General features: G+C 40.4%; 1 long non-coding RNA gene and 1 other non-coding gene across 2 annotated transcripts; one reads left to right on the plus strand and one right to left on the minus strand.

The window, feature by feature from the left end:
* Window positions 1-463: 463 nt before the first annotated feature.
* LOC138685760 (U5 spliceosomal RNA) lies at window positions 464-571 on the minus strand. Its single transcript, XR_011325205.1, has one exon. It is a non-coding gene; the product is annotated as a U5 spliceosomal RNA (small nuclear RNA).
* A 3,835-nt stretch (window positions 572-4,406) lies between these two features.
* On the plus strand, window positions 4,407-11,553 carry LOC138685701 (uncharacterized). The gene is made up of 3 exons (XR_011325086.1): window positions 4,407-9,493; window positions 9,877-10,057; window positions 10,192-11,553. It is a non-coding gene; the product is annotated as an uncharacterized lncRNA (long non-coding RNA).
* Window positions 11,554-12,026: the final 473 nt, after the last annotated feature.

Consider the following 12,026-nt stretch of genomic DNA (forward strand, 5'->3'; position numbering starts at 1 on the left):
ATAGAACTTTTGAACCAGTTTGCGATTTGCCTAAATATATATATATATATATGTATCCCTATTTAAATTCTATAGAGCACTTTGGTCATGGGCATGTTTCCAAATCTTGTTACTGGAGATCAGACAGAACCTTTAATTAGTTTTGGATATTGGAGATTATGAAACTGTTGTGATCACTGGAGTGATTTTATGTTAAGAGAAAAATACGTGTCAAGTTCAATTAGTGATCAACACCCACTGTTTCTTTACACAAATTCTGCTGCCATGTATGGCTTTACACAAAATCAGGCATTTAGTAAACCTTCAAGTCTGCACTATCCTTAGTCAGAAATCATTTTCAAACCAGGAAAGTTTAAAAAGAAAACAAAAAAACTCACTAGGCAAAACTTTTCCTGATTTCAGTAGACATTTCATTCATGTACTAGGGAACTTGACTCCAAGAAAATTTTTTTTTTCCCACCCCAGTTTCACTGGCATGAAGTTTCACAAAACAAGGTTGAAACTCATTAAGTGTTCCTCTCAGAAATCTTTACTAAAAGGCAAAAGATATGTATGAATGGAATTAGAGTATAAAGACTTCATGATTCTGACGGCTGACAGTACTGCAATAGAAGCAACTAGGCTTATCCATGGAAACTAAACGTTCTTCAGAAGAACTCCCTCCTTCCCCACCCCCTTTTGGCCATACAAGGACTAATTGTGGTGTCAGCTGCCGCGGGAATGCGAGGCATGTATCTGGTGTATCAAAAGAATAGCAACTGCTGTCAGCAGCATTCCTGTTCTCCAGCTACGATTGATGGCACAGGGAGCAGTTTACACAATCTTTGTCCTGCTTTTACGAGGTGGGGGGCGGGGGGAAGAAGCATTTTACATTTTTTTTCTTAAAAACTTTCTTTCAAATACGTATATATACATATATATCTATGTATATGGCAAGTACACTTACTTTTTTGAAGAAATATAGTATTAGTGTTTGCCCACTGCTGGCTACATTCTCTAAGCATCCTAGAAACCACAGATATTTGGGGTTGCAGCTGTGCTATTTCCTTTTTACTAAGGGCAGTTAGAATTTTCTTCTCAGTAATGATGTGAAAGTTCTGGTCCACTAAATGGAAGATGACTACTGTGTTTGGAATAGGTATATTTTCTCTGCAGCCTTAGCTGAAATGCCACTCTTTGAAGTGTAGTAAGCTAGGCGTTAGTTCAATATTTTATCTCAATTCTTGTATCAAAGCTTGCACTAACTTGTAAGAGAGTTGCATGTGTGAAGTGACCAAAATTGGGCCCTAAAGCTTTAACCCAGCTGCAAATCAAGACAGTAGTATAAATTGACTTCTGGAGTTCAGGTGCTCTATTTAGAGCATCTATTAAGTAGAAAAGAAAATTTCCCACTGTGGAATATAGAGCCTCCTGTTATCTGCCCCTGTGTTTCACACAAGGTACACACAAATTGAAATGAGACAAAGTTAGTGATTACTGTTAGGCACGAAGAACTGAGTCCCTGCTATTCTATGTGGTTCATTTTGACAAGATGTGATTTAAAAATAAAATGAAATATGTAATTTTTCTTATTCAGGATGTTCACAAAGCTGAATTTTAGTGCCTTGTGTTGATAGCTCAACATGAAAGAGCATTCTTGTTACCTTTCCAGCAGGCTAAATCTGGTTCAAGAAGACAGGGGAAGCAACCAAAAAATTAATTTTTATGAAGCTGTGATATTAATTTTTATGAAGATTTTTTAACTGCCAAGTCTTATTCAACTATGCTGTGCAAGTGAATGTACTCAGAGCTGTAGATGAGACAACTGAGTGCAAATATAAATCCTCACAGAAGAGCTTGTAAGAACATACCTTTTTATTTTTCTTTCCCCTTCACTGACTTAGATGACTGAAGATATCTGTTCCTACAAGTAACTCAAGAACCCCAACAGTCCTTCAGACAATTGAATTGCTAAGGATTTGAAGTTAAGTAGTTTAGACTTTAATTTTGCTTGCATATATGTATATGCATATATGCAACGTGATGAAGTTCATTTTGAGGAGGTGGTTCCATGGTAGACAAGATTCCAGGGTCTTGTCCTACCTCTGCAGGAGCTTGCCTGCATTTCCTCTGTTTGAGGGAGAAAAATATTTGTGTGGTGATGGCGTGGTAATTTTTACAGAGAAGTATTTTGACAATATTTGTAAAATACTGATGTCTTAGACAAAAGTTGCTCTGCAAATTTTAAAATGGCAGCCCTGGGATTCCGCATCTCAAATTTCAAAAGGTGACCATTCAGTCGCATAGGAATGGAATTAATGTCCAGATAAACTGGTACATGTTTTTTCTATCCAATGACTTTTTCAGTAGTCATTCTAAGTTCATAGTGGTATAAATCAGAATAGCACTCTTTCTTTCTCTAAGATGGACCTGCTTTTTCACAAGTTGCTATCTGAGCTGAAGATAGACACACAAGCACATGCACACTCACATTCATATGTCATATGGAGGCAGAGGTCTTACTGTAAAAAAAACCAAAAACCAAACCCAGAACATAAAACAAAAACAACAGCAACAACAAAAAACAACCAAAATTGTAAAGCCTTGTTCCATTTAAAATAGTCTATAAGATTGTTGCTTAGATGACAAGTGCAGGTTACATTCATAGCAGTCAAGAAACAAAGCATTCTGGCCATTAAGCATTGCGTAGCTGTTGGCACCATCCTGGGGCTACTTAACGAAATTTAAAGTAGTAACAGTTGACTCATTTTATCACTTTAATGAGAAAAAAGCATCAGCAATTCGAGAGCCTAGTAAAAATCTTGAAAGAAATAATTAAATGTAGAGATAAAATTAAGTACACTTTAAGGACTGCTACAATATCTTGTATTCCATAACCATTATGGTTTTTAGCACAGGTTTTCAATTTCTGGAAAACAGATACAGTCTTTATAACCTACCCATAACCTTGAATAGGATGTTTAGAAAAGGTTATTGAGACTAAGAAGCATGTTATTTCTTTGTCAATTATATTATTTAAGGTATGTGGTATGAATTATTTGATCCTGACATAACAGTATATAGACAGAGATATTCTCATTAGTCTCCAATTTGGAATGCAGCATGAGGAAAAACATTCTTAAGCCTTAATTTTCCCAGGTTTGTGTCAAAATACTGAGGTATGACCGCAAAAAATTACTTTGATGGTTTTTAAGTTTCTTGGTGTAGATAATAATAGTAAAAATTAGATGTGTAAATCTAAGTTAATTTTTAAAATAGATTTCCTTGTCCAGAGCAACAGTGAAATAGTGTCTGAAATACTGTGTGCAGGGCTGGTCATCCACGCCTAAGGAAGCTGAGCTCTAGTTAGAGCAGGAGAGGAGAGACTTTTGGAAAAAGTTTGGTGAAAAGCTATTCTCCTTTTGAAAGAAAAATTAAAAAGGTTGGCTCGTTCATCTAGCAAAATGATGGCTGCACGAAGATAAGATATTGCCTAGAATACATGGAGCAGAGCGGGAGAAGAGCCATTTAACCCAAAGGACAGTGTTGTTATGAGGATAAATTGGAATAAATTGGCCATGAATAAATTTGGGATGAAAATTAAGCAAATTTCTAGCAAGTTGTAGAGCAGTGGGGTCACAAATCTTTGACCTTAACTTCATCAGTGCAGCAGGGAATTTTGATGAGGCTGCATGAAATGAAAAGAGCCAGGGACTCCTTTACTCCTGTCCTCCGGTAAACAGGATGAAAACCATCTGGGGATTTATTCTGGATTCAAGGATTCTTAATTCACTTCACTTTCACTACTTTAAATTGGTTTACGGCCATTTGACTTCTGAAAGAGGCTCTCTAAGCGGGAGATTTAGTGCAGTGAAGCCAAGTCACGTCACTCTTGATGCTTTCGTTGTTGATCGTTCCTGGTTGCCTCGTGTCAGCAGAGCTGGTGGTGTCTCTGAGAACTTGTCGGGAGCTCTTCTCTCATCCAGGCTGTTGCTCTAATAATTCAGTCATGCTGTCATCCTGTAACTGTAATTGTTTCCTTTCTTTGTTGAGAAAACCTTAACCCAAATCTCATGCTGAATTGCCCTGAACGTTAAATTGTAGTTTTGTTACAGTTTGAACGTATGCTATCTTCTAGGCTGTTTCTGGAAGGGCTTCTGACTGCTTTAACACAGGTAGGCAAATGGTTTCTTGTGTTGATACGTGTTTCTCTATGCGCCGCTATGAGTGTGAGTTCTTGGTAGAGACGGCAAAGTCAGTTCAAGTATTTTCTGCCCTCTTCTATTTTAATACTTGGAAAAGCTTTTCCAAATTCCTATTTCTATTCTGCCTGCCTTCTCCACCCCCTTTTCCTTGCTGGAGAGGAAAAGACTGCAATGGAAGAGGTTTTTCTGTTTTGTTTTTTACCCTGGTAACTTCAGCAGTCTCGCCAAGAGTGCAGCACCTCAGACAGTTGGGCTGGTACAGTGAAGAAATCCTAAAGCTGGAGCTGGACCAAGCGGCGAGGGAACTTCTTGACCCAGATTTGCTGCCAGAGAAGTGTTTGTGTAACTATACGGTTAACATGGTGTTTATGCCCATGTTGTACAAGACTTATTAGATAGCTGACAGGTATTAAAGCGAGCTGCTTAAAAGGTTAGGGATTGGGCATGTTTCCCAAAACCAGAGATAGGGCTATTCGAGGAACTTGCTAGAAGGACAGACTCTACCTCTAATGGGTATATCCACCTATTAAAAAGTGTCTGTGTACATTTATGTGGGTTTGGGTTATTCCTGTAGCTCAGATGGAGGATCCCTAGGTACAGTTTAGCAATATCCAAGATTGATGAAATGGGTGTGACTGTAGCTCTGTTAATTTTCACTGGCATTAACAGCCCTCTGGGAGTGACCCCGGAGCAGGACACTGCTGGCGTGCAAGGTGTCTGTCTTGTTCTGCTGTTTCTCATATGCTGGTGACAGGCTGGATAGGATGACTTAGATTTGGCTCTGAAAATTTAGAGAGAGGCTTTCAACAAGTTTGCACCTGATGTTATTGGACGATCCCAGTGGAAGACAGACCTGAGCACAGTTTAAGATGACTTTCTCCATAGAGGAAGTCACAATCGATCAGGTTTCTTTTCACAGCTGTGCAGCTGTGATTAGGCAGTGCTTTTAGGCGGTTGGTACAGCAGGCCTTGAGCACAGCGTCTGTAGATGTTTTCTTGTGTAGTACAGCTCCTGGGGTGGTGGTTTCATGGCAGCACACACTGACCCACGTTAGTGCTGGTGTGGCTCTGCCCTGGGAGGGTGTAACAGTCCTTGAAAGCCAGAGCATAATTCTGTTTTTGACAGCCAGCATGGCCATATGGTCTTCTCGTACAACTCCACTTCTTCCCTCTTCAGTCATACAAACTAGGTAAATACATAGAAGTAAGGACAGTTTATAGGAACCTGGCTTAAACCAGAGATAAAGGACTGAGTGGGACCACTCAGACCATGGAGCCTTGTCCCTACGCTTGGAGGCGGGTGGACCTTAGATGCTTGGTGGGATGTCACAAGCCCACGCTGGTGTGTGAGGGGAGAGCAAGATTTACACTGTGCTTCAGCCATGGCCCACTTCAGCACAATGGGAAAAACTTCGCTAGATGAAAATGCCTGGATGGTCCCTAGTAAGTGTGCCATGCATAAGACTATAAAGGAAGGCAAAAAGAGACAGCTAAAACTGTCTCTGCCAGTCTTGCTGTGGGAGCAGAAAACGTCCTTCATATTTTCAATGGAGAACATGTTACATAATTAAAATACTGAATAATTGGCAAATTTTGAAAAATACAATTTAGTGAGGAGTAATCAGTGAAGGAGGACACTCTTAGAGGGAGGCTGTGCAGAGGTCAACACTGAATTCACTACCATTTAACAAATTCAGCAGTGAATGTTAAATTCCTGCTCCTAACATTTACAAGTGTATTGGAGAGCTGCTCTGCCAAAGACTGATGAAGGGGCAGTCCTTCGGAGAGATCAGGAATACTAAGCAACTAGAGTCCATTTAAAGGACGTGCATTTTAATACGAGAAGCAGCCAAATGATGTGTCTGGAAACATAGAACAACATAAACAGAATAGGGGGAAAAGAAAGCAGTGGCTCTAAAAAAGAGATTAGAAGGGACATTTGATCAGTGTGAGGGGCCCTACAATGGCAGGAAAGTTAGCGTGCGCCTTGGACGTATGGAAGCAGCAAGATAGTTTTCTGAGTACAACAGTCAGAACCTGAAAATCGTTTCCATTTCATACTTTTTAAAAGGATACTAAAAAGTGTAGAGTATGAGGAAGAAAGCAATGTTAATTACTTAAGGGGAAGAGAAAAAGCTGTATAATGAGACACTTGCAGATCAAGTTGTTCTTTATACTAGAGCAGACTGAGAAGTGACTTGATTAGTGTATAAATGCTCCATGGTAAGAACAAATGGATATTGAAGACCTTAATTTAGCAGAGAAAAACACAACAAGAGCTAATAGCTGGAAACTCAATGCAACCATCTCAAATTAAGTATTAGGCAGGCATTTTTTATTATTATATTTATTTAGCTGTTATTAAGCACTGGGGAAATGAACACAAATCAACAAAGGTAAGGATGGGACATCTTCAAATTAAGAGCAGCTGTATTTGGGGGTGATAGTCTTTAGCCAACTGTGAGCTAGTCTGCTTAATACGGGTGAAATAGAAATACAGGCTACAGCCAAAGATTCTTTCTGTAGAAAATTTGTTTTAAGAATTGTGCTATATTTAAAATAATGTAAGCAGTGGGGAAATATTCTTTTACTTCTTTGGCAATGTTCTGAAACACATTACCTGCACCTCTTTTTCAAGTGCACAGCTACATCTAGTTACAAATTATTCTCATCTGAGGGGGGGGGGGGGGGGGGGTTCTTATTAATGTTAAGAGGACTGTTATCAGGCTTTCTTATGACCACATGTAGTACACTGACCGCCCTCTGAGCCAAACTCTTCCTAGTTCAGTAGTGTATGGAAGAGGATCACAGTCCACCTCCTTTTGTGGCTGTATTTTACAAGGTAATGAAAGTAAATGTGGAAGATGCCAGAAAAAAAGAAAGGTGTTAGGGTTTTTGTAACATATAAGAAAAGAAATCCAGAGAGACTCATTCCTCAGAATCTGAGAGATGCAGAATTGCTAAGGACTCCAGAGCTGCACAAAAGCTGTTTCGCGTCTTCTTAAAAGTAGCATAAACATCAGTTCTTCTATATGAAAGTCAGGGGACTACAGGCTTAGTTACTCTGGGGTAACTGTCCAACTTTTGTGCCCAGAGGCAAAATTATCTGGTAGTGGATAAGTAGAGTTGCACCTGGTCTTAGGATGGGTAAAATTTAAAGCCTGGTAAAATATAATGAAATAAAGCTCAGTTACTCAGCCTTCTTGCTCTCCTTTAAGTGCTGTAGTCTGCAATACATTAATTATTTTTCTGTCTTTACATTAGCAGGCCCAGTTCTCCATCATATCCGTCACTTTGACTTGAACAGTCTTGGGTTTTTTTGTTTTCCTCTGGTTCTAGCTACAGTTTAAGCATCTGTTTGGACAGCTTCAGATCTCCAGTAGTTAAACATCCTGTGACTTGTCTTCAGCTGTCACATTTCAGGTCCTTCCAAAAGACACACATCATGTGCTACTTAAAACTTTTGTTTAGCTTGTTAGTTATTTAAGTGTAGCTTAATGGTATGCCAGATGCTCTCCAGTCAGAGAAATGCTTTGCTTGCAGTCCCCCATCTGTGTGTGACTCTCTCCTTTTAAATCTGCTTTCTGCAGCAGACTTTCTGAGTCAGATCAAATTCAGGCCCTGAAGAACTCGTGATTCAACATCCCCTTTCGTCCAGTTTACACAGCTTAATTGCCGCTTTGCACACTGTTCCCAGCCTCAGCCCAAAAGACATGCAGTAAGGCAAGTGGCACATCGATGGGGCCACTGAGAACAGGTTGCTACATCAAGATCCTCAGAGACACTTGGGAGCTTTGGGGAAGATGGATGAAATACAGCTGCAAAGCACCCTCTTGCAACGGAGAGTCTTTTAGCTTTCAAGTACGTGGATAGTATCAGCTGTCATAGATATTGATTTCAGTGAACATTTCTTTGCCCTTGGCAACATCGCCATTGTGGTACGCTAAGTATGCTATTTGCGAAGCATCCTTTTCCTTCAGCCCTTAACCAACGCTTTCTCCATGTGCTTTCCCAACCAGAGAGAAAAATCTTGTCTTCGTAGATTGATCTACTTAAGGAAACACAGTGCTGCTTCTTGCTTATTAAGATTCAGATCTCTTCTAGATTGCTGGCTTAAGTTCATCTCTTTTGTGTAAATTTCTGGGGGAGTGAGTGAGAAAAAGGAATGGGAGACAGAAAGGATATTTTAGGCAGCTGTTCAGCAACCTGTGAAATAATCTGAGGTCTTAACCCCACACATGTCCATGTCACATACTCCCCATCACTATTTATAACCTTTTTGGCTTTACAAGCAAAGAGGGCAGGAATGTGCATGGAGATGAAGCCAGCTATTTTCCCATGCCTAGATGTCGTACTCCAGTTGATGGGCAGAGATACTGGGAAAGAATGTTGTGAAAGCTGGGCATAGGGAGCTGGTGCTCTCAGGGCCCCACACTACACCTGATTTTTGAAGGGAAGGTGGGAAAAGGACTCTCAGACTCCAGGTCGATTACTGTAGAGCCTTTCACAAGAACTGTAACTGATTCTGAAAATTCTCCTTTTCAAAAGCCTTCAGAGAGACTTTTTTTTTTCATTATACACGACAATAAAATGAATGTAAAACGAGTTCATATGTGGGATATTTCGCATTAAATTTTAAAGCTAAAGCAGTGCCAGGCTGTGTGTGAAAGTAATTTCATTAATTTTATTCAGTAGATGATTCTATCAGATACAGCTTTTATATCTGCACCAAGTTTAGTGAACTGTAAACGTAAGTGGTAAACTGGTGAGGTAGTACCTTTTAAATTATGAAAAAACGAACATTAGTTGAAATACCCGGTACGAATCTGCTTACTGTGGGTAGCTGCCATTTTCAACTAGGTGAGTCTTTAAGCTGAACAGTTGATTGCATTTTGTTCACATGGAAATTTGATCCATATTTGCCAATGCATTTAGCTATTTACAGGATGTATTGCTGATGGAAAATGTCATCACCTGTGTGACCTGAACCAGGAAGTATAACATCGGTAGGTAGGATATGTATTTTTTCGATAGCTATTTCCTGTGTAATGCACCTTTATTTTTTCTCTACATGGGCTGTCATTTAGAAACCCAGAGTCCACTGCCCACCCTGACAGAGTGCTGTTCCTTGACTTCTTTGGCCTATCTCTCAAAAGAAGGATGCTATAACTAAAAACAGGGCAGACACCTCAGTTACTCCAGACTCACAGAGTCTTTAAAAGGTGGAGGAGGTCGGTTCGTCAGGGTGTAAATCCCAAGGATGCTATTCCAGGAGGACTGATACAGGCTGAACTCTGTAAGAAGGCCAGGTAAGACTTGTGTGGTGGTGTGCCAAGTCGCGTGTGTAGCAGTCCTCTCTGTGGCTGTGGTGTATTACAAGCAAGAGGAAAGCTTAGCGAGGAGGGTGGGAACAAAAAGGCACTCATCTCTAATAAAATGGCTTTTAAGCCCTCCTCTCACCCCCTCCTCAGATGAAGGTATGTGCATCAAGGAGAATTGATGCTGAGTTTTGAATGATTCTGCATTAAATTTTACTTCCCTGTTTCTTGCGACTAGCTCCTAGTTACTTAAATGCTCTACAGAAAAGTGCGCTATGGAAACCAGCTACATTAGGTGGTTTGTAACACATGGCTTAGATAAAAATGGTGCTTGTTCCAGATTAGCCCATGTGAAGAAAAAGTTTCTCTTCTAGGCAAGAAGGATACCTTCCTCAAGGGAAATGAAGTCCTTTTGTTCTCACGAGTTGTCCAAGTCTTGCTTGGAGAAGGCCGACTGTCCCCGAGTGATGGAGGGTGCCGCTGAAATCTTCCGTGACTGACGCTCCTGCCTCTCTGCCAGGATACAAGCCCACAGATTGCCATGATGCTGTTCTGGTGGGTGTTTTGCTGGGCTGGCTGGGGTCTGTGGAGCCGGGGTGGGGAGAGAGGTTGTGGACGAGAGAAGGGATCTGTCTGCTCGCTTTCACAGAAGGTGGAAGCTGGATAATCTTCCTTCTTGTGTCCTTTAGGTATGGGACTTCCTCACAGGTGGCAGTTCCCTTCAAGAGCTCAGCTGGCTCTCCCAACCAGCAGCTGTGCTGTGCTACCACAAAACCAGTGTGCTTTACTGGTGGGCGCTTGATAGAGAGGTGGAAAGGAAAAGTGAGAAGAACTCGGTGCATTTTGAGCACCCTGTCCTCCCCTCTTCTGGAAGAGAAAGGCCACGCAGTGATAATGCCCACGTGCTAGCGGAGTGGAAGCAAAGATAAAGCATGCAGGACAGATACTACTGTCACTGTCATTGCAGAAATCACAGAAATGTAGCATGTGGATGACTGCATGTACAGCATTATCATTGTTCTGCTATACCGTCCATTGTGTCTCTGTATTTCTCAAACTCAGGGAATATCCATATTAGCATTTTGGTTTGGGTCAGGAGTTCACTTTAAGGTGAATGACTTTATTGTGCCTGCCTACCAGGCTTTGCTTCTCCTTGCCAAGTGGTATGACAGCACAGGAGCTGAATTCATGTCAGCTGAAACTTAACTGGAAGATGCAGTCCAGCAGCTAGTGGGTGGTTAGTCCACAGGAGCAAACCAGAGCAAATTAAAATCTCACCAAAACATGTATAATCTGAATTTTGAGTCCTTAGCACTAGCCATTTCCCCTCTTTATGTCCTCTCCTACTGGGCTGCTCTATTTGTTGTTGTCAGGAGCATATATTCGAAATTAACTGTGTTTGCCCAGTTTTCCTCAGGGACCTGATTTATGATATACTGACCAGCTTTCTGTTGTTTCTAACTTGCTTTTTCCCTTCTCTTTGTCTTCCACTTACTACTATGAAAAGGCCAGTCAGTGAAAATAATCAAGTGCTTCTCCACAGTTAATGTGATTTTCTCTGGCCTTGCAAAATCTGTGCATACTTTCTGACTTGATATACCTTGTATTTTATGCATCAGTGTGCAATGATCATTTGGTTATAACAATTAAGCTGGGGATCATCTCCATCAATCTTCATAATAATCTTCTATTATATTTTAACAAATGAGATGAGAAATAAAACAGCCTTACTCTTGTATTAGCATGGTGCAGATGTCCTTTTAAAGTTCTAAATTGCACGATGCAGCCTAATAACTATTAACTGCCTACAAAGGCATGTTAAGGAATGAGAACGTAAAAGCCAAATGCACTTGTTTCAGCTGATAAGATTTTTGAAACAGGAGGAAAAAAGCCCTTATGTGAAGGTGTGGAAAATCAGTTTGTTGAAGTGTTATAATCTCTCCATAGAAGGATTGGGAAGGATGACTTAATTGAATCCTCTGTAGAGGCATATCTTAGTCTTTACCTACTCTGTTATAAAATTTACCATAGGAGTAAGAAATGGTTACAGCTCAGGCAATACAGATATAGCATGAACACAAAGAGATAGGCTTCCTCTGAAGAGATGATAATGCTATAGACGCAGTGACGTTGTTCTCTAAATCCTGTCAAGCTGTCTTAAGAGTGGGTGGAATCGATAAAACTTTCCTATTTCAAGCAAAAGGCTCATTTGTATTACCAAACAAAATTAACCAAAACTAAAATTTCACGTTCTAATGGTCTTGATGTAGGTTCCTCATTCATTTCCTCAGTTAGATATTTCCTGGATAACTTGTGATGTTCATTGGGGAACGACTAAAACATTTTACACATGATGTTAAAAGATTTTCTCCTGGTACTATCAGGGAGCATTAGGACTTTCTAGGCTTTGAAATGTGGAAGCTACTGATGCTCCATGATCTTGGAGATCCTATCTCTGGCAGTGTAGTAATTATACTGTTGTCAAAATGCTGTGTCTAATGCGGAAGTGATGGAAAACAAGAAT

This window comes from Haliaeetus albicilla, chromosome 6 (assembly GCF_947461875.1).
Source record: "Haliaeetus albicilla chromosome 6, bHalAlb1.1, whole genome shotgun sequence".
NCBI classification, from domain to species: Eukaryota; Metazoa; Chordata; class Aves; order Accipitriformes; family Accipitridae; genus Haliaeetus; species Haliaeetus albicilla.